Here is a 22528-nt window from a genome sequence, read left to right as displayed (position 1 = left end):
CCCTCGCGAACTGCATGTCCTCTCTTCCCCCACAAAGGCAACATACTCAACTTATTGGGTTATGAAGTAAGTTACTTCATATGAAACAAGATGGTATAACAATCAGTGCAACCAATGACATTAAGCATGAGAATATATGGCAAAATACATAGCCAACCTGAAAACAAAATAACACATATTCTATTTAGATCCCCATTTGGGGGCAGCACAGCACAGAAAGACCAGGGGAGATAAAGTGATACAGAAAGAGACCGCATAGCACATTGTTCACAGTCGGGGCGTCACAACCCACACAAAGGGTATCTGAGGTAGGACTAGAAATGTAGGGCTTCCTGCAGGTTCACCCACCCTTCCGACCAGCCTCGTCCCCGAAAGGCTTCTCCAGAAGAACGCGGCCAACTGGGTAACCCAGTGCTCTCAAGAATCAGTGCCATTATTAAACAACAATAGGCCACAGGGTGGTAAGGTCACTGGAGAGTGCCCCCCAACAAGATTTTCCTTTTTTCATCAACTGCCCAAAAGCTTGTTTGTATAAAAACCTCAAGCCCAGTCTATGACAGAGGAATGCCTTCTTCATCAAAGAATTCAAAATTACCTACGCGTAGTAGCCAGTGCCTGATGGTGTTTATTTATGTCATCCTCAGAATAGCCTTCACCGAATACTTCAGCTTTTTCACTGACTCTGCTCAAGGTTAGCATCACCAGGCCATCACTCCCAAGGATGACCTCAGACCACAATTACAGAGCACCTGGGAGCAAATAGTGCAATTTAGCAAACATTGATATGAGCCTTTCGTGGACTCCCGCCTCTCAACTTGGATCATGTCATTCCCCCTTACATGAATGAGTAGAATGTCCACCTTGAAAACAGGCCTGGGCAGAGCTTGCAGGGTTTCACTCGGTGGAATTCTGGGGAGTTTCCGAAAAAGTCAGTGAGATTCTGGAGAGTTCCGCAAGAGGGAGGAGTCACACTAAGAGTTGGTAGTTAGAAATTCTCAAACTTTACACCTACCTTCTCTTGCTGCATTCGGATCCCACTCCCCTCAGCTCACTGACTCCGGGAAGACAGGTACTGCTTCTGCGCTTGTGACAGGGACATTGAGGGCAAGGATTATGCAATCCCACCCCCGGCAGCCATAAGAAAAGAGCTGAGTTGGGTTTAACTTAAGAAACAAACCACAAGGAAGTAACACACATCACGCTACGTCAGTGCATGTGACTCCGTCCTCAGATGCAGCCATGTTGGAGTTAGGCATTTTACAATACACGCTTCTCTAATTAATCTTAGAGGTGCAGAGCTAGCTGTGAGTGTGACTGAGACTGAGACTGGAAGCGACCCTGCTTCCAGGACTCGGGTGCCTGCCAACCTCCAGCCCACTCCCATCATCTCGGGAGAGGAGCTGCTGGGCCCAGGGGTGCAGTGGACCTCCACAGGCAAGGAGGAGGCTCGAGCAGCACTAGTGTCGCTTATTGGGAGCAGCGAATGGGTGGTGACTAAGCATGGGCGGATTTTGCGAATTGGCAATCCGCGAAATTGCGTATTTATGGATTCGCCATCTGCAAAATCCGCAAACTCTCGCGAATTTTGCGGATTCCTTTTTTTGTGTTCGCAAGTGTTTCTGCCATTTCGCAAGGGTTTTTTACCAGTTCGCAAACGCGAACTTACTTGTCGGGTAGCAACAGTCGCGACCATGTTGTTACTACGTCTTTTTCATCACAGCACCCTCTGTTTCACCACTGCCACCCTCTGTTTCACCACTGCCACCCTCTGGCTCACCCATGCCACCCTCTGGCTCACCCATGCCACCCTCTAGTTCATCACTGTAGATTATGGGGGGAAAAGCACACCTGCCCTGCCTCAACTGACATGAATGAATTAGGGGCTGATTAATGTGTCACTGAATTTGAACTTCCAGGCTGGCACCTGCTTCCTTATCTGTAATTGCTTTCTGTTGCAGTGTAATTTTTTTAACAGGACCTTTGTTGTATACTTGTAGCTATTCTCTGAGCCTGCTGTGAGGGTCAGAGCAGGGTCATAGAATAGTTGCAAGTAGGCAACTGAACTCTGAAGGGGCCCCTCAGGAAGCACTACAGGGAATGGTTACTAATGATAACATTGAACTTTTGCACCTGCTGAGTGCTTTCAGTTTTGCAAAAATCCAAATATCCAGCAGCATCCACAAAAAGTAATTCTTCCAGGCACTACAGGGAATGGTTACTAATGATAAGATTGAACTTTTGCACCTGCTGAGTGCTTTCAGGTTTGCAAAAATCCAAATATCCAGCAGCATCCACAAAAAGTAATCCTTCCAGGTCAAGATCCAAATCTAAGTGACCAGCACATGAAGAAAGCACTGGGAGGAGCCTGCTGGACAGGAACAGGAAGTTGGAGACTGTGGGGCACTTCCTTCCTCCCACCCCCCCCCAAAATGGACTCCTTGCAAAAAAAAAAATGCAGGCAAATGTCAACCTGAGGAGTTATTCTGATAAAAATCATACTTTTCAAGGTTTATGTTGCCGGCTGGTGGATTTCTTGTGCGAAATTGTAAATTTTGCAATCTCGCAATTGCGAGATTGTCGCTGCCCGCCGAATCTACGTGTTCGCAGGTGTTTACTCCCGCAAAATTGTACAGTATTCTAGTTGGCAAGTGCGACCAAGCAAAAAATTGGCTTCGCACGGATTTACGAATTTTCGGCAAGTTCGCGAGAGTTCGCGGATTGCGAATTTGCCGAAAATCCGCATAATCCGAGAGCGAAACGGATTTTACGCTCATGCTTAGTGGTGACCAGTGCTGGTAGCCACCAGAGCATGGAAATCTGGGACCAAGACTGACGCCCGCTCGTAGTCACCATGAAGTCTGCATTCACAGGTACCTCGCAAGAGTGCACGCTGGTTCCTGTTATTAAAATTCACTCTCATTATATAATTGATACTGGTGGACAAATACAGTGCTGCAGCTGCCAAAACACTTTAAGTGTTACTGTCAGCATCGTTGTATTTAAATCGGAGCCACGTCTCCAGGAGGAAGCATAAAACTGCGCATGAGCTGGGCAACTCCAATGTGTGCTATTGATAGAAAGCCAGCACTAGCTGAGAAAGACAGTGCGGCAGCCTTAGCTCGAATGCTGACCACGGTGTAAGTGTGGCCTCCAAAAGAGGTTTTGTTCAAATTTGGAACATAATTAGGAAGCGCGCTGGTAAACTCCGTTCCGCCGGTGCTAGGTGGAGTTTTTTTTTACTGAACTCAATGTTCCAAGCGGAGCACGAAGTAAGAAAACTCTGCAAACTCCGCCGGCAGAGCAGACCCCAATGCCCACCCTTACTTGGGAAGCTGGCCAAGCTCAAGAACCTCACTCAACAGCATGGATAAGTGTAGTAACTTAAGGCCACCCACAACCAACTAATGGTGCTCCATTTCAGGCCTCATCTCCCAGACGGTGCCATACAACCTCTCTGCTGCACAATAGGCTTTTGAATCCCCGAACCAACGCATCTTGATGGTTTTCCTGTAGCAAAACAAACAGAGGCTGCAACTCACTACCCTCGAAGGTAGAGGTATGGAGTTAAGATGGAGGGTAAGAGAGGGCCCTAATGACTCTACCCCTATGTTAAATGAGGTCAGATTTAGCATTAAAAGCAATTGGATTTCCATCTTCCAATAGCCGTAATCCTCTCTTGGAACATTGCCATACCTGCCATGTTTGTAGCTTCACCAGTCCTAAAAGTGTGTGAAGTAAAAACTACAATGGACACCCTCAACACTCTTCCGGCAGATCCATGTGAACTTTGCCCATGCCATGAGGGCCTGATTTGCATGCACCAGGAAACTGGGGTGTCCCTCCAGTGATCAGATTTGCAGGTAATCTCTGGCCAGAGAAACCCGGCAGCCATGGCATAGAGGTTCCTAACCTAGTTGTACCCATATGCCTTTAACCCCAGAATTAGTTTTGCATCTTCTGACTAACAGGCTCAGTGAAAGTGAACCAAGTGGCACATCGTCTCGCTTAATCCCCACTTGTATGTCAGCTTCAGGCTTAGCCACTAATTCTGAATTCAGAATGCTCCAAAGAAGGCCAGGGAATAAGCCAAGCTGAAAAGCATGACCTCAAAGGGAGAAGCAAAAGACACACAATTAATGGACGGAATGCAGAACAAATCAAAACATTCATCCCCAGTCAAGATATCTGGGTTAAATCCATCCTTCTTTTGCTTACCTTGCCACCCCAGTTTAGACCTGGCCATATGCACATCAGTCTTGACCGTGTGCCTCATGGGAATAGTCCATCCCGAATTGCCAAGCCAGGTCCTCCCTGGAGTGGAAACAAGGATCCTAGGACCGGTTTCAGGGTTTCACCCCTCTTCAGCCAGGATAGCTTGATTCCAGTGGGATAGTGAGCCCAGGACCCGCGTCTGGACATACCTGGCGCACTTAGGGCGAGAAAGCAAAAGACACACAATTGATGGACGGAATGCAGAGCAAATCAAAACGTTCACCCCCAATCTAGAGATCTGGGTTAAATCCATCATTCTTTTGCTCACCATGCAACCCCAGTTTAGACCTGGCAATATGCAAATCAGTCTTGACCCTGTGCCTCATGCGAACAGTCCAGCCTGAACTGCCAAGCCAGGTCCTCCCTGGACCGGAAACAAGCATCCTAGGACCCGTTTCAGGGTTTCACCCCTCTTCTGACAGGATAGCTTGATTCCAGTGACACAGTGAGCCCAGGAACCACGTCTGGGCATACCTGGCACACTTAGGGCGAGAAAGCAAAAGACACACAATTGATGGACGGAATGCAGAACAAATCAAAACATTCACCCACAGTCAAGAGATCTGGGTTAAATCCATCATTCTTTTGCTCACCATGCCACCCCAGTTTAGACCTGGCCATATGCAAATCAGTCTTGACCCTGTGCCTCATGGGAACAGTCCAGCCCGAACTGCCAAGCCAGGTCCTCCCTGGACTGGAAACAAGCATCCTAGGGAGAAGAACATACCTTGGGTAAAACACCTAAATGCTCTTATGGTCTGGTAACATCAATCGGCCTCCTGTAGTCCCAACTGGTGGGCACTAGCCGCTCCTACCCCTTAAGGGCTTTTTTTGCTCTGTAGTCCTTAGTGGGGTCTGCTACACGCTGTAGACCAGCAAGGAAAGCAATTGATGACAGCTGGCAACACACTGCTGCCACTGACTTCCCCGCACACACAAAAAAGACAATAAACTAGATGTTAGAAAGAGACCCTATTTTTTTCACTCTGGCATGGAGGCATAATGTGTCCACCAAGATCTTCACATGCTTATTTTGTCCAGAAACCAGTGCTGCTGTTATAATCTCGGGGACAATGGGACACTAAGCTTCCATTGGCTCACAGGGTTAGGCAACATCTCCTTGTATTTTTCTGTAAGTCAGGTTTTTGGTCAAACCTTTCTCAAACCAATCCTCTGGCCATTGTTGCAGACACCATCTCGTCTGTTCCCCAAGATGGCTCTGAAGCCAACATTTCCTGCTGTATCTGTGTACAGGTCTAGTTCTGCATTACTCAATACCAGCTGTTGCCACAATTCTGAGCTGTTAACATATTATAAGAAATCCCCCCAGATAAGCAGGTCCTCTCTAACCTCGCTTGAGATACTGGTGTGGTGGTGCTTGGCTTTTAAACCCAACATGGTTCTGGCAATGTTCCTGGAAAAGACTTTCCCCATGGGGATGATCTTGAACACAAATTTAAGCTGCCCCACCAACCTCTGCAACTGATGGAGAGTCCCTTTGGTAGAACTCAGGCAATCCAATAAGGTTGTCCAGAATTCCTTAAATTTAGTTGGTGGGAGCCTGCATACTTATCCCTCTGAATTAATCTCAATGCTAAAAAAATGTCAGCCTCGTACTGGGGCCCTCTGTTTACTCTGTGGCTAGTGGGCCATCCACTGCTTTAGATAGCTCTTGAAAACATTGTAGGGTGTTCTTGCATGCCGGAGACCCTGGTGGAACCATGAAGAGGAAGTCATCTAGGTGATGAACAATGTCCTCTGACACAACCAGATCTTCAACTGCGCATTCCAGAGAATTACTAAAAGTCTTGAAATGTGCACACGCAACTGCACAGCCCATGAGCATGCACTCGTTGCCGTAGAATTTGCCCTCAAATGTACAGTCTAAGAGGTGAAAATCTTGTCAATTCACTGGCAACAGCATGAACACTTGTTAAAGGCCTCATCAAATGATATGTACTGTACCGCCCACATGCTGGCATCTAGCCCATTTTTGACTAAATGCCATGTGGGAGAGGAAAGGGTCTGAATGAGTCTGTATTTGCCAAATTCTTTCTTAGGTACCAGACCCTGTGGGAAGCAAACTAGATTCTCTAATGGTTACTAGAGGGCCAGGCCAGCCACCCTACCTGCCTGCACCTCTTTTAAAATATTTTCCTTCTCAATATTGGGTTGCGCCATGTCAGACTTTTGATTTTCAGGGAGAGAGAGTTGTGAATTACATTGGCACGTATGTGAAACCCATCTCTGAAACCATAGTAATGGGTACAAGCATCATGTGTCTTTTTATTACTCCCCAGCAGGTGAGTCAGGACATGCAAATGGATGGGGGATACCGCTTTAGTTAAAGAAGACAAAACGATAATCTAGATTTTGGAGATTATTTCCAGGAAGAGCCCAGTCTCCTGAAGTCTTTATCTGGCTCTTCAGTGTGTGATCAGAATTAGGAATAAATGATTTCTGTGGTGCTTGAGTTAAACTAATGAGGTTCAGCTGCCTGATCCTGGGCCTAACAAATTTCTTGAACTGTTTAACTTCAGGGTGCCCTTGCCCACCTCAGAAGGAGTAGACATGCTTGAATCTACAAGCATCCCCCTTTGCACATTCTTTCTGGTTGAATTGCCAGCAAGTGTTTCTCTTCTCACTTCCTTTTCTACTGTTCCAATAGGAATGATTCACCTTAGCTACATTGTGTGTGACTTCGAATTTTGCATGCCACAGATTAATTTTACTCGGATCCCATGCAATTTCTGGGCAGAAAACCTTCGTCTGCCTAAACTTTTTGTTGAATTGCATCCAAGCTATCCCAGGGAAGTCTGAGGGCAAACTATGAATGTGGGAAATACAACCCATGATTTGTGGAGCCAAGGAGGGTAACCTCTCTATAAGGATTGCTGCATAAATGGCAAAACCCAATTCTTCAGTGATCTTTCAACACACATTTTCTTGAGACGCAAATCTCCATCCCTACCTTGCCCCCCCTTCTCTGGTAACACTCCTACACTGATACGGTCAAATACATCACAAAACTCTCCCTTACATATTCTTTCTTTCATTTCATCTGGTACATTCTATGCTATGGACCCTGGTAGGAAGGCTATTGGTTTAGCACTTCTGAAAACTACTGTTAGCAAATGAGAAAACAGGCAGATTAAGCCCCCTGACTGCCAATATGGTGGCATCTGTTGTGTACTTGATGACACTGGTGGACTATGTTGGTGGAACAGGTGCCAGGAATTACGACCCATCCAGGAATATCTTGGCCATTTCCTAGCCAACTGGCCTGCGGAGCACTGGGTGGGCCTAGCTGGGCTTTCACACTGGACATTCAAGTTCCCCTATACCATAACTGCTGGGTTGACACTGCCCTTTGCCATATCAGCAAGACTTGTATTTCCGAGCAGGAGCTGCTGAAGCCCGAGGGAACCCACAGGCAGAGCCTGTACCAGTTGTGTCACTGCCAGCTGGTTCATTATACCTAATCCTACACTAACGACAGTCCACCCTGCCCCAAAGGCTGTAGCGATTGAGATGGTTGCCCCACCTTTCCCTCAGTTGCCTTGGCATTTTGGGTAGGCAAAATAACAATTGTTTGCTGTCTTACCACCTCCAAATTGTTATTGCTATTTCCCCTATCCTCTGGAGAAATACTGAGGCTTGTGTACCCACATTGCTTCCTGTTCTTAGACTGAATGCTAGCATTTCACCCTCAGCACTTGCTACTTGCTACTGCTACACTTGGGAATGTTGCTGTTAATATGGTCTCTCACAAGCCTGAAGAGGTCTCTCTAAACCCAACTTACCCTCTTTGGTGGCTTCTTTCAGCTGTTGGCCTTTTTGGCTGTTCCTGGATCCTCCAACTCTCCTAAGGGCCAAGTCCATTCCCTACCGTAGTGCCATTGCCCATAGCTTGTGCTGTAGGGTCAACCCCATCTTGAACCACTTGAGTTGCCTCGTCATTTTTTTTGCTGCAGAGTGTGCTCACTTAGGTGCCATCCTAAAAGGTAAAGAATCCTTATTATTGATAGTACAGAGAGTGTGTACAAGGTACGAAACCCTTCATAATCATGGTAGAGAGTATAGACAAGGTAAAGAGCGCTTACTATTGATGATACAAGGCATTTGGACAAGAGAGAGGGTTCCCTTATAGCCCCCTCAGAGATCCACCCTGGCACATGGTTAATTACATTATGTCAGTCTTCCCCTAATCAAGCCAAGATAAAGTCCGTTTATGCATATCCTCAGCAGTGTGCCCCTAGATGGAACCCTGGCCCCTGATCCCCCCAAGGTTACCACTAACATGAAATCTGAGCCGAGCCAACATGGACTCCAATCCATAGCTGGACTTTTACCCTAGCCTATGCAAGCTAGACCCCTTACCCCAGGGAATGGGTCTTGACACCTTAGGAACGATTTCCGTTGAGTAGATTAGTTGTTAAACGTGGTTACTAAAATCCAGCAATGAACAGTTAGCAGTTTGTAGAGGATTGATCCCAGCTCTGGTAAGATGAACTACCTCACCCCTCTTTCTAGACCCCAGTAAGTGACCTAACCCTTTTAAAACCGTGGGCCTACTTTGATGGCCAGAAAACAGGCAACTCCCAAGCAATCACTACTAGCTAAAATATTGCTGTTTATTACTGCTTGTGGGCACTAGGTTGCGAGAATGCTCCATTCACCCAGGCAAATGTGACATGAAACTTAAAATGCAGATGAAGATACATTGTAACCAAGGGTATATGATACAGGCACTTCAAATTCTCACCACTGCATCACCCATTGCTTTTTGACGGTGCCCCAGATTTACAAAGCTGGGAAAGCGCCAAAAACTAAGGCTAGGTAATACTTGATCTTAGAATGGCAATACGAGGAGAAATAATTAATTTCTCCTCATTTCTGGCTCTTTCTATGTGTGCTGAATTCTGCAGCACACAAAGAAAAAAATAATTGATTGTTTATGTTGAAGAAGGTGTCCCTTCCTGCACATAAGCAATAGTCCCTGCAGCGCAGGCACCCTTGTAACTTGGCGCAAGGGTGCCGGCGCTGACACTAGGCAGTTTTTTTAGCGCTAGGTGAAATGGGGTTGTGTGCCGTATTTTGTAAATACGGTGCATCCCTGCGTTTAAAAAAAGTTGCAACGTGGCTTTGCCAGATTTGGTGTAACACTGCGCTCCAATTCTTTTTGTAAATATGACCCTAAATTGGAAAATTGGAAACTCTAACCAATTACCCATATCTTCACCACTGCTAATGGCTGTGTCCCACAGGCTATAATTGGGCAGTGCAGCTTTGCAACGCCACAAGAAAATTGCCACCCAAGGACATACACATGAGACATAAAATGGTCTTGGCACACAGCTTCCACTGGATAAGTGCTGTGCCATGCCCCAAAAACCATAATATATTGGGACAAGTAATGTGTCGAAAAGATTTCAAATACACTCAATTTTTAAACAATATTCCGCGAAACTCACTGTAAAACTAATACCATTGCTATGCCAAGCCTAACTGCTCACTAACCTGGAAGACAAACATAATTCACTCAGCTACCTCCATCTCACAGCACATCAGGGGACAAAGAGGTGGTCACCAGATGGCACTCCACTTTTAGATGGTTTTACTCGCCCCCTTCACTTGCATACTCCATGACCACTTCCGGTCATATCCCACCTCCTCAGGTCCCCACTTCTCCACAATTGAGTGATAAATGGCAAGACGATCCTAGCCTTCCTGTTGCGCAGTCAGCATGTTTGTCTGCAGCAGCAATCTAGAGCTAGAATACACTTACCATTGACTGTCAGAACGCCTTACAGACATGCTCCATCTCAATCTGAAAATGTGGTATTCAGCAGCCCACACCCTAGAACCTGTCTCCAGCTTGCCACTAGGAGTACGAGTACTCTCTTGACACAAGAAGTTCTGATACTCAAGAGGAGAAAAATAAGAAGTGCCCGTACTCAGTACCTGTGAACATTGACCTATTTAAAGCACTTCCTCACCAATCATGGAAAACTGTTGAACTAGTACCCCAGTGGGCCATTGCATCGCCTTCTAACTCTTATAAGATAAAGTCATGTCAAGAGAAACCTAGTTGAGAGTGCATGAGGCTAACAAACATGACCATTGCTTACCAGGGAACTTTGCTGCAGGGCAGGCAGCTGTGGGAAGTATGTTTTCAGAGATGTGTGCAGGGGCCATATTAGCCGTCAGTTGCGTGATCTCTCCCTTTAGACTCCCCCAGTCTGGCTTGGGCTAATCATACAAGTGAGGAACTAGCTTGATACTCTGTTTGGAGAACTCTTGTTAGATACTATGAAAAAGCTTGGAGGTACTGCTCATTGGAGCATCTGGAGATGTGTCAGGAAAGCACTGATAGTAGGAAAGAGTAACTCTTAGGATATGAATTTGAGGAGAGGAGCCTTTTAGCAACTTGGGCCCAGAACTGAAGAAATATCTGCAATCAGGAGGTCAAAACATATGAATAGAGGCCCCACAGAGTGGAAATATTAAAAATATAGAAACAAGCTGGAGTCTCTAATCATGAAAGCAACAGTATGTGAGGATTTGTAAAAAATTGGGATGTTTGTGAAGGATAATATGGAGAAGGTTTGGTCATAAGTGGACAATTGAAGAGAATTCAGTGCAAACTATGAAAGTGGATTCTAAGAGATATTTTGCGTTTCAGATTTGTGCACTGACATTGTCGATGACCTTGAACTTTAAGAAGAATGTTTAGAGAACTCAACAGGATCCAGAGTAACTCACCAGTGCCTCCAACAGATCCAGCTTCAGTTAAAATATTCAAAAGGAATCTTTAAAAATACTGCAATGAATATTGTGAAAAACTCTGTAAATAAATGCTCATTCCTTCCAAATCAAATGCTTTCCTTCATTAGACCACAACTGAAGGAAAAAACCTGGGTACATCAAACCTGCTCAATTTCAGGCCGGTCTCAAGCACTTTTTTCTTGAGAATATTAATAGAAAAGCAGCCCTTTTTCAGCCCTGCATTTTTGCAGGAAAGAATAATGTAATTATCGATTAGTAGTTTGAATTCTGCCGAGGCAGAGACACCAGTGGTATCCATTGGGATGACCTCAAGGTAACAGATGACCAAATGGAGTGGCTCCACTAGTTATTCTGGACCTTTATGCAGCCTTTGACACTATTCACCATAAAACTCTGATACAGAGACTAGAAGAGAGGTAATTACATGAAGAAATATCATTAACTCCTTGTACCTCAAGCACAGACACAGCCTGGAAGCTTATTTTCACCCCCATCCCCCACTCCTATGGTATCCCATGATGCTCAATCAATTTTCCACTTGAATTCTGCCCAGGCAGAGACACAGAGACACCAGTGCTATCCATTGGGATGACCAGAAGGTGACAGATGACCAAATGGAGTGGCTGCACTAGTTATTCTGGACCTTTATGTAGCCGTTGACACTATTCATCATAAAACTCTGATACAGAGACTAGAAGAGAGGTAATTACATGAAGAAATATCATTAACTCCTCGTACCTCAAGCACAGACACAGCCTGGAAGCTTATTTTCACCCCTATCCCCCACTCCTATGGTATCCCATGATGCTCAATCAATTTTCCACTTCTGTTCACCCTCCACCTCATCTCATTGCAGGACCTGATCAGATAATTCAATCTCACCTGCTATAACTACGTATATGACATAGATCATACTAAAATAGGAAATTATGGGACACTCAGTAGAGTATTTGTGCGCTCTACAAATCTCATGTCATCATCATCATCATCATCAGGAAACCTCCATGGCATAAATGCCTTCTCATCTTTTTTCAAGTAGATGACCAAAAATATTAAGCTCAGCTCTGCAAAAACTGAGATAATGACGAGTGGGCAATGGAACAATCAACTGCTCCCATTCATATGGCCCAAGGAGTTGGAGGTCCCACCAGAAATACTGAGTATAAGTGAGAACATTTGGAAAGACCAGTGTGGGGTATTGCTGACTTGTTTGTCAAGTTACTTTTCTTAGTATGGATTTTGGCTAGCTGCAGGATTACCACTCTGCAGGTTGTTGACATGATTTTCGAGCCTTTCTCTGACCATGATTATGAGACTGACTTTGAATCTGAGGCAGAGGAGGAAGTCCTGGATTCTGGCAGTGAAGTGTTGGTCCTAGAGGAATCAGCTGATGATGAAGCCACTCTGAGTATGCATAAAGTGCCTCTTTTAGAGGAGAACACTGATGTGTCAATAGTGCAGCAAGAGGCATCTGAATTGCAGCCTGGTGCTGAAAAGCATCCCATTGGAAGTGTTGCTCTTTGGGTTGTCCCAAATATGATGCAGCTAGTGTTGCCTGCTTCTAGTGGTATTGCAGGGTGTAGAGTGAATACTGAAAACTTTTCGCCTATAAATTTCTTTAATTTTTTTATGGGCAATGTATTTTTTCTGGATGAGATTGTTGACCATACTAATTTGCATGCTGAACACTATTTAAAGGACTCACAAAAAGAAAACCAGATGATCTAACTGTAATATTTAAAAAATGTGTGTGGGTAGGTGTTTCAGAAAAAATGGACAATTCGTCTTATCAAGATGAGAACCCTCACTCACCCAAGGGTGACATGCTTCATCATTGGGTTCCCTCTTGCACACTGTGCCCGCAAGGTACACAGTGTGGGCTACAACTCTCCCGCAGGAGAGGAGCGTGAGGTGTTTGGAGTCCCCCAATGTAGTGGGGAGCGAGGGCCTGAGTGCAAAATAATATTGAAAAAGTGAATGAAAACTAACTCCTGTTGGACCAAAATAAATTTAATAGGGTCCCCAGTGGTTAGGACTAAAAAGTGAAAAGGGTTATTGATGTTAGCCTTTTAAGATATGGTCAACATGTTTCTGCCTATTGGCCTTCAGGTTCGTGACATTCTTCAGGACCTGTTTTTTGTCACTCTGCTCAAAATCTTAAAAGGGTAACATCCATAACCCTTTTCACTTCGCTCTTTAGTCCTAACCACTGGGGACCCCATTAAATTTAGTTTTGTCCACCAGGAGTTAGTTTTAATTCACTTTTTCAATATTATTTTGCACTCTGCCCCTCAGTCCCCACTACATTGGGGGACTCAAAACACCTCACGCTCCTCTCCTGCGGGAGACTTGTAGCCCACACTGTGTACCTTGCGGACACAGTGTGCAAGAGGGAACCCAATGATGTAGCATGTCACCCTTGGGTGAGTGAGGGTTCTCGTCTTTATAAGACAATTTGTCCATTTCCTTGATTCACCTCCCCACACACATTTTTTCAATATTACAGTTAGATCATCCGGTTTTCTTTTTGTGAGTTTGAGTATAGTGGAGCAAGACCATAGATGAGATTACTCCACAGTTTACCCTCACAGTGAAAATATAACACTGTTTAAAGGACAACAGTGACAGACTTAAGCCCCACTCTAGAGCCACCCGGTGGACTCCCACAAAACTGGATGAGTTGAAGAAGTTCTTGGGTTCAACTTTTTTGTTAGATTTGATGAGGAAGCCGCTGCAGGTTTGCAGGGGATTCGGGGTAAGAAAACATTGAGAGATCCTAGTAAATCACACCTCTGTGGACTACCCTGGGTGTCTAGTTCTCAGAAATGTCTGGGTTTGGTAGATTTCCGAAGATAGCCACCAAGCCCAGGACCAAAAACGAAGGTTACCCCCTTGCAAAACCAGGTCATTTTGTCATAGATAATTTTGATGTCTCCACAATATGTTTTGGGACCTTCCCTGTCACGGGCACTTAGTCCACCCACACAAGTGAGGCAGCATTTTTATCTGGAGACCTGAGGGAACCCTGGATGGTAGGAAATGTGTGCTGGCGCAGGCATCCCACAACTTTTCTGCACAGATATGTGAGGAAAATGTGATTGCATTTAGCAAAATTTCAGGTTTGCAGGGGATTCTGTGTAAGGAAACGTCAGGGGATCTACTCAAGCTCCACTGCCATGGACTCCCCCAGGTTTCTAGTTTTTAGAAATGGCTGGTTTCCATAGATTGCCGCTGAGCCCGGGACCAAAAAACTAGGTTACCCCCTTGAAAAAACAGGTAGTTTTGTGATAATTCTGATGTCTCCACAGTATGTTTTGGGGTGTTTCCTGTTGCGGGCACTAGGCCTACCAATACACATTTGAGGTACCATTTATATCCAGAAACTTGGGGTAATGTTGGGTGGATTGAAGCTTGTGGGTCCTCACGGATTCCTGAACTTTCCATCACAGAAATGTGAGGAAAATGTGATTTTATTTTAAAGCTGAATTTGAGGGTTGCAGGGGATTCAGTGTAAGGAAACGTCATGGTACCCATGTAAGTCACACCTCCCTAGAGTCCCCCGGGTATCTAACTTTTAGGAATGTCTGGTTTTGGAAGGCTTCCATAGATGACCACCGAGCCAGGGACCAAAAATGCAGGTTTTCCCCTTGAAAAAACAGGTGGTCTTGTGATCATTTTGATGTCTCCACAATGTATTTTGGGACATTTCTTGTTGTGGGCACTAGGCCTACCCGCACAATTGAGGTACCATTCATATTAAGAGCCTTGGGGGAATGCTGGTGGATGGGAGCTTGTGGCTACTCATAGATTCCTAAACTTTCCATCACAGTAATGTGAGGAAAATGTGTTTTATAGCCAGAGTTTGAAGTTTGCAAGGAAAAGGGTAAGAAAATGTGGAGAGAGCCATGAATGTCAGCCTACGTTGAAAACCTCGAGGTGTCTAGTTTTTAAAAAATTACATGTTTTCTAGGTTTCCCTAAATGCTGGCTAAGTTAGGGCACTCATTTCAAAGCTAGGCACATTGCAAAAAAAGGGTCACTTTGCAGTATACAAAGGTGATGTTACAGGGATTCTGCTCAGGAACAGAACTATGCTTGGGACTATAGAACATCAGCATGTAGGGACTGAGTCACCATACTACCTCAGTATCCATGAGCCTGGGATCCACTACCTATAGTGCCTCACTTGCCCTTCTTACCTTACCAGAGAGACAAGTGACATGGCACCACAGAACATTACACTCTTCATAATCTCATGGATCGTGGTAACAGGACACACCATTTCGCTCTTTCACTCATACTTGTCCACAATAAGCTAAACACAAGACATAAAGGAAGTTTTTAATAGTTCTTTAAGGTTTCGTGCTTTAGGATGCAGTATTTGCTCCGGGATTAGAAAACAAATGCTATGCATAAATATCACTAGCATGGTTAACAAACCATATACCATAAAAAGCCCTGTCATATTATAAAACAGATGAGCCTAAACACTCCCTTTCTACTAGCTATTTGATAAATGTTGGAAAGTGGATTATTTGTAGTGGAAATTACATATCTACCACTCTCAATATGGCCACTAACACAATATAGGGCTCAGAATAAGTCTCAGACAATCATTCCATGCTCAACCTTTGGTAGCTTGGCTGCGAGTAGGCAGGCTTAACTTCAGAAACAGGTATGTAAAGCATTTAAAACACCAATTCAGTCAATAATTAAGACATAAACACACAATAAAAATCCAACACAGATTTAAAATAATAGGAAATATTTTTATTTTTAAAATGACACCAAAGCAAAAAAAAAATCCAATGTTGGGAACCGGTGAAATGAATTTTGAAAGATTTAGCACTATGTAACACTTAGGTACCCCGAAACATTTTCCCAGAGGCCAAAAAGTTTGGTCTATGATATGCCCGAGGGCTGCATTGATGCCAGTGGGTTGACTGTTGGGCGACTGGGTTGGTGGGGATTGGCGATAAGGTAGGTGTAGGTGAAGCGAAGGATATACATGTAGTGGATAGATTCAACAATGTGAAACCATAAAACGTGGGATAAATGCCGGTTTTGCCACTTTTCAAAATTGTGTGATCCAAGGCAATTGTTTAATTTCACATCCTCTCCTTTTTCTCTTATCTCATTTATGAGGACCCTGAAATACATGATTTCAGGGAATGCACTATGCAAAACCTGCTCCTGTGTTTGATTTATTAAACTATAATGTTGTTCATGTATAATAGGAACCCTGGTCAATCAAAAAGTGCACATAACTTGCCTCTTCAGTTTACTATTGGCATTGTTATCAGGTTAGGGGGAAGAATTAATGTTTCTAAATTCATGTTTGAAAACTATCACTTTTTAATTATTACTGCTCAATGCACTGATATTATTAATTATACTAAGGTGAAACGGTTCTGTATGTTAATTACATACACTTTTTGAATTTTGAAGAGACTCATAATTTTACACTTTTGTTGCAAGGCATCTTTAAAAGTAACGTTGTTTTTAAAGTTAAGCACAGTACTCCTTAGTTCCTTCATTTCTTTGACATCAATTAACCTTGAAATAAATCATTGCCTGTCTATTTAGTATTTTTTTTATTGTTAGTGCTAGTGTTTTTAACAGCAGCCCAGTGCTCCTGTTGACCAAGGAGCCCCATGTAAAGGTCAGATGGGCTGCATGCTCCCCCTGGGCCGTACTTTGAGTATCCATGATATAGCACATAAAATCCTATAGCACCTATTGGAACATCTGGTCAAGCAAGACCAAGACAAAGTCAAAGTTTCAGGCCGACCACAAGAGAACCCTGCACGGCTACCCTCGCAGTAGTCCTCAGTCAGAGTTTTTACCTTCTGACTTTAAAACTTGTCTGGAGCTTCATCTCCCGTGATCCCTCAAAGCTCTCCACCAGTCTGGATTCGGTGAGGGTTCACTGTCTTGCCTTGCAACGTGCTCCTGATCTAGCCTATGGAACTCAGACCTCAGGAGCTTTCCAGTGGGATGAACCAGAGATCCAGGCCGGTTCGCGGTTAAAAGTGATCGGCTTGACTCTTGTAGTTGGTCCTGGTCGCCGCTTCTACCTTCGTGCTTAAAAACATTTACAGAACTGTTTCTCCTGGGGTCCCTCAATGCTCTTTACCAGGCCAGATTCGGAGAGGGTTCGAAGACTTGGGTTTTGACCAGCTCCTGGTCAAACTTTGGAAGTTGGACCGCTGAAGCTTTTCAGCGGTATGAACCTGGAGGGCAGGCTGGCTCGCGGTTGAGGGTCGCAGGCTTGGCTGGCCAGGTTGAGTGGGTCCACTCCTAGACCTTTTTTCCAAAGTTGTTCCAAGCATCTGGAACGTCTTCCTGAAGTCCGTCTGAGGCTCCCAAACTGTCCTAAACTTACCCCAAGGGTCTGGAAGCTCCAAGATGGTCTTTGAAAGTTTGGGAATGCAATTCCCACAATTCACTTGGACAAAACCCTTACAAATCCAATGTGAGCTTCGTAGTTGTAGTTTGCAGGAAGTCCATTCTTTAGTCTTTTTGAACCAAATTTGGTCCACACAGCTGAAGTTACAGATTGCGCAGCAGGCACAGTCAGTTGGTGCAAATCAAACTTCCAGCATGCACACTTCTTCTGTGGTTTCAAGCAGTAGACCTGAAAGGCTCTGCCCCTCTCAGATACTTATTCTGTGTTCCTTTGGGTCGATCAGGAGGGCACTGTCCAATGAGGTGCAGGACAACACTCCAGAGCATGGTCATTTCCTCCAAAGTGTGGCACAATGATAGAAAGCAATATGGCTGAAGTCTCAGCAGAGAGGTAAGAGCTAGTTAAACTAACTTCCAGGATAGCTCATCTCCATAGCCTCCCTACCCCTGGCATCTGCACATTCCTTCCTTAAGCCTGCCATCTAGCTGGGTTCAAAGGGGATAGGGTAGATGGAGCTGGCTTCTTCTGCCTGTCGCCTTCTTTTTTTGAAGCTCATGGGGTATGACCTCTTCCCCTTGCTCTGGCCTTCGTGTACAGCAGAACCCTCTCCTCCCAAGATGGCTCATCACCCCAGGTACCATGTATAACCTCTTCAAAGCAGCTTTGCTAATCCATCTAACTCTGACCAATCAGGACAGACCACTGGAAGGCTGAATTTTGGCTTACAGACACAAACGTCTTATAGCTTATTTTCTGCACATTTTAGGATAAATTCAACAGCATATTGTTAGATTTATCAATACTATTCTTCCAAGTCCTTGAATGATATTTTATTTAAATACCTAGCGTTAGTTATTAAATAATAACGCACTGCCATGTTAATCTAAGTGGCTGGGGATTTACAATGGGGAAAATGACCTTGGCAATTTCTCCAACACCAGGGCTTATTTTTTTTTAAACATATTTTTATTGCCATTTTTAGTTTACCATGACAATTTGTAATACAAGACATACATTCAAGTATTACACTCCATCTGTTATAGCCAATTATAGCGTTAGTTATATGTGAAGCTGATTGGTAGGCCTTGTGTCAACGGTGATATTTGGAGCAGTGTGAATGCCGTATAGAACAGGGGTGTAAGAACTGGGAAAGGGTGCATGGAATTACAAGGTATAAGTATCGGATGCGGGTCTGGCTGTTGTGAGTCTCATCAATCAGCGCAGCGGTGTACTGTTGCCTCGTGGGGCTGGTTACTGTTGATCCGATATCAAAGCTTGAGCGCCTAGTGTGAAGGGGTGCGTGGTGCCACTGCCAGCATTACGAACATGCCAACGGTGAGAGTCCAATGTTTGCAGTTGTGTTTTGCGTCGGTGGTTGAGGGTCTGTTGGTATGGGCGTGCTGGTACCCGGCTCGTCGCTGTGTGATGATTGCTTGAAGCAGTGTAACAGTAGGGCCCACTCCACGGAGATGGGGTGTTTGCGTATCCCCTTGACCTCTTCCTCACGCAATGCCTCCTCCTCTGCGGCCGCCCATTTGTGTACAGCTCCTACCCATGTCGCAAGTGGGGGGGCCGTGGGGGATTGCCAGTGCATGGCTATGCTCCTCTTGGCTAATAAAACAGCTAGCGAGGTGAAGCGAAGGTGCACTTTATGACGTTTCTGCGTTCTGAATATGCCTAGCGCACTAGCCCCCCAAGTGTTTAGAAGTGTGAGCCCTGTGAGGTCTCTCAGGGTATCATGAATATTGTGTCAGAAGGACCGAATTGTAGGGCAACTCCAGAGCATATGCTGAAAATCTGCTTCCGGAGAGTGGCATCTGGGGCAAAGGAACTGTGTGTCAGGGTAGAATTTTTGCAAGCGTGCAGGTGTGAGATACGCTCTGTGGAGTATATAAAATTGTATGTTTTTAAAGCGTGCATTTCTGGACACCTTTTTTGGGTATTCAAGGGCTCTGACCCATTCATTCTCATGCAGTGGACGCCCAATTTCATCCTCCCGTAAAGTCGTTAAGGGTGTGTTTGCGAGTTTTCAGAGTGCTTTATAAAGCCATGTGACTAGGTGTCGCCCTACTCCCATGTGCAAGACCGTATGTATGACCGGATGTGTGTTCGGCTCCCCAGCCAGGAGATTGTGATGTGGGCGATAGCTCTCAAGGAGTTGGAGATACAGTAGGAACTGGCCCAGGGGGAGACCGTACTCATCCATAAGACGTTGGAATGATTTGATCTGTCCGTCCTCGAATAAGGACTCCATATCGGTAATCCCGCATTCCGTTCATGCTGTTAGCATGTTAGCCGTGTAATAGTTTTTGCATCTAGGCCAGCCGACTAGCGGGAGCATTGGGGAGTATGGGGATGTCCCTGGCGACATCCGATACACTCTTAGCATACATTGGCATGCCACTGCTACTTGTAGGGGGTAGGTACGCCGCGGCTTGGTGCCGGGTAGTAGAAGGCGTGTGAGTTCTGGGACAGAAATACGACCAGTCGTGGTGTACGTCTCGTTGGTGTGTTTGCCTGCCTTCCAATAGGATAGCCATTGAAGTTGTGCCGCTAGAAAATAGGATTCAAACGAAGGAGCCCCCAGTCCTCCCTGGGTAGTAGGTAACTGCAGTGTCTTCAGTGCTATTCTATGCCTGCCAGACCCCCAGATTAATGTGCTTAGAAGGGAGTTTAGGTCACGGAAGAAGGTTCTGGTTGGGATCACTGGTAAGTTTGTGAAGTGGTATAACAGCCGGGGAACCATTATCATTTTAGCCAAGGCCACTCGGCCGATCGGGGCCAACGGGAGTCTGCTCCAGAATCCGATTGCCGATCTGATGCCAGCGAGTGCCTTACAGTGGTTGCCCTCAAAGATGTCAGTCGGGGAGTGGTATAGGTGGATCCCAAGGTATCGGGGGGCTTCCGCACTCCAGGACACCTTTTGAGTGCCCATCCGTATGTCTCAGGGGGCATATTCGGATGGAAGGGGTATACTGTGGATTTGTCCCAGGTTACCTTTAGCCGGGAGGCTTCCGCAAATTCCGTGAGTGCCGCCCAAATAGGTGTCAGATCGTCTGTGATGTCCCGTATGTATATTAAAAGATCGTCGGCGTACATGGAGACGATATGTACGGTGCCCGCAATAGGGATGCCTCAGTGTGTGCCCTCTTGTCGTAGTCGTATGGCTAGTGGTTCGACCGCAAGGGTGAAAAGGAGAGGCGAGAGGGGACAGCCTTGCCTCGTGCCCTTTTGTACCGCGAATTCCGTAGAAATGCGTCCCCCTATACAGACACGTGTGTTGAGTTTGGTATATAGAAGTCGTGTACACGCTAAGAGGATGGGGCCGACATTTGTTCGTTTTAGGACTGAGAATAAATACTGCCACGTGAGGGTAGCGAAGGCCTTCTCAAGATCTAGGATGAGACAGGCTGACCGGGGATATGTGTCACTCACCTGATCCTGAACATGAAAAATGCGACATATATTCTGGGACGTGTTTCTACCGGGAACGAACCCGCATTGATCCGGATGGATCATGGGGCGTATAATTTGTGTGTATCTGTCCGCTAATACTTTCCCGAGGATTTTACAGTAGGTGGAGAGGAGCGTTATAGGATGATAGGATGCCATGAGTTGCGGGTCTCGATGTGGTTTCAGGAAGGTAACGATTACCGATTCTCTGAGAGATTTTGGCAGCTCCCCCTGTTCGAGCACGATCGCAAACGTCTGTACTAATCGAGGGACCAGCAGGGGGGAAACAGTCTTGTAATATTCTAGTGGGAGCCCGTCCAGTCCCAGTGCCTTGTTACGAGCTAGGGCATGTAAAGCCTGGGTAATGTCAGTGGATGTTATCTCCGTGTCTAGTGCCATCCTATCTGTCTTCGTAACTGTGGGGATCGTTAGGGGATCTAGGAAATGATCGATTATGGCCTGTGCAGTTGGGGTTGGGTTGCTATATACCTCCTCATAGTATTGTTGAAACGCCAGAAGGTGTTCGTCCTGGGACCGCACCAAAGTGCCCCGAGGGTCAATGACTTCAGTTATAGGTTTCATGTCTGTGTCCTGTTTGGCCAGCTATGCTAGCAGCGTGCCTGTTTTATCTCTCTCTTTATGCATCCGGATGGCATATGCTCTGAAATTATACCGGCGGAGATCCGCACAGGCCGCTTGGTAGTCTGTTTTGGCTTGGCCGTGAGAGTTACCCTTTCCTCGGACAAATAGTCTTGTTTAGTGGCCGTGGCGAGGTGCTGTTCAGTTTTAGTGAGTGCCTGCTCTAGCGTTCGTCGGACCCCTATTATTTGCTTAATACACTCTCCGCGGGCCACTACTTTAAATGTGTCCCATTCCACTAATACAGCAGAAGCCGTGCCTGCATTGTGGTATAAGAAGTCTTGGATGCTTTGCCCTTGGTCATGTTTAAAGACCTGATCAGTTAGACAGTCTCGGGGGAGGCACCAGGTGGGGACCGGGGGTGTGGGGGTCTCCAGCTTAACCACAGTATATGGGCATCATGGTCCGATACGATCCTACCCATCTAGTCTGTATATAACATTTTGGGGAGAATCGCCGCGGAGCATAGGAAACTGTCCAGACATACCCGTAAGTTATGTGGGATAGAGTGAAATGAATATAGTTGGGTTTGTGGGTGGTTCAGTCGCCATGCATCTGTGAGTGCCCATTGTGTGTCCCAGGCCCTAAATCTCTCAGTTTGTTTGTGGGCGGGGGAATGTATGGGGCGGGTGGGATCGGTCCAGGGTAAGGTCTAATGTGCAATTGTAATCTCCACCTAGAATCCATGGAATGGCAGTGAATTGTGCTAGGATCTCAGTGAGACGGTCCCAGAATTTGTCCTGGTCTACGTTGGGGGCGTAAATACTACCTAACAGAACTGCTTGGCCATCTAGAATCCCTTCTAGTAGGGCGTATCTGCCATCCTTGTCCACCACCCGTCTGAGTTCCTGGAATGGAGTCCCCGGCCTCACCCAGATCAGGGCACCACGTGCATATGCGGAGTAAGTCGTGGCACAGATGGTGCCACGCCATTTAGTTTAAAGTTTGCCCACCTCAGTGCCTGTGA

General features: G+C 45.7%; 1 protein-coding gene across 6 annotated transcripts in view; it reads right to left on the bottom strand.

Moving 5' to 3' along the window:
• Positions 1-22528, bottom strand: part of LOC144761611 (potassium/sodium hyperpolarization-activated cyclic nucleotide-gated channel 1-like) — a 1852618-nt gene that overhangs the window by 153709 nt on the left and 1676381 nt on the right. For 2 of the 6 annotated variants that reach the window (XR_013595808.1, XR_013595809.1), the window contains exon 10: positions 8076-8269. The exons of the other annotated variants lie outside the window; for them this stretch is intronic. The gene's annotated coding sequence lies outside the window, so the exon portion shown is untranslated. The remainder of the gene's footprint in view (positions 1-8075; positions 8270-22528) is intronic. 6 annotated transcript variants of the gene reach the window in all.

Source organism: Lissotriton helveticus, chromosome 6, assembly GCF_964261635.1.
Source record: "Lissotriton helveticus chromosome 6, aLisHel1.1, whole genome shotgun sequence".
In the NCBI taxonomy this organism is placed as follows: Eukaryota; Metazoa; Chordata; class Amphibia; order Caudata; family Salamandridae; genus Lissotriton; species Lissotriton helveticus.
Note: the sequence above shows the minus strand (reverse complement) of the source record. Positions and strands in the feature narration are given on the sequence as shown.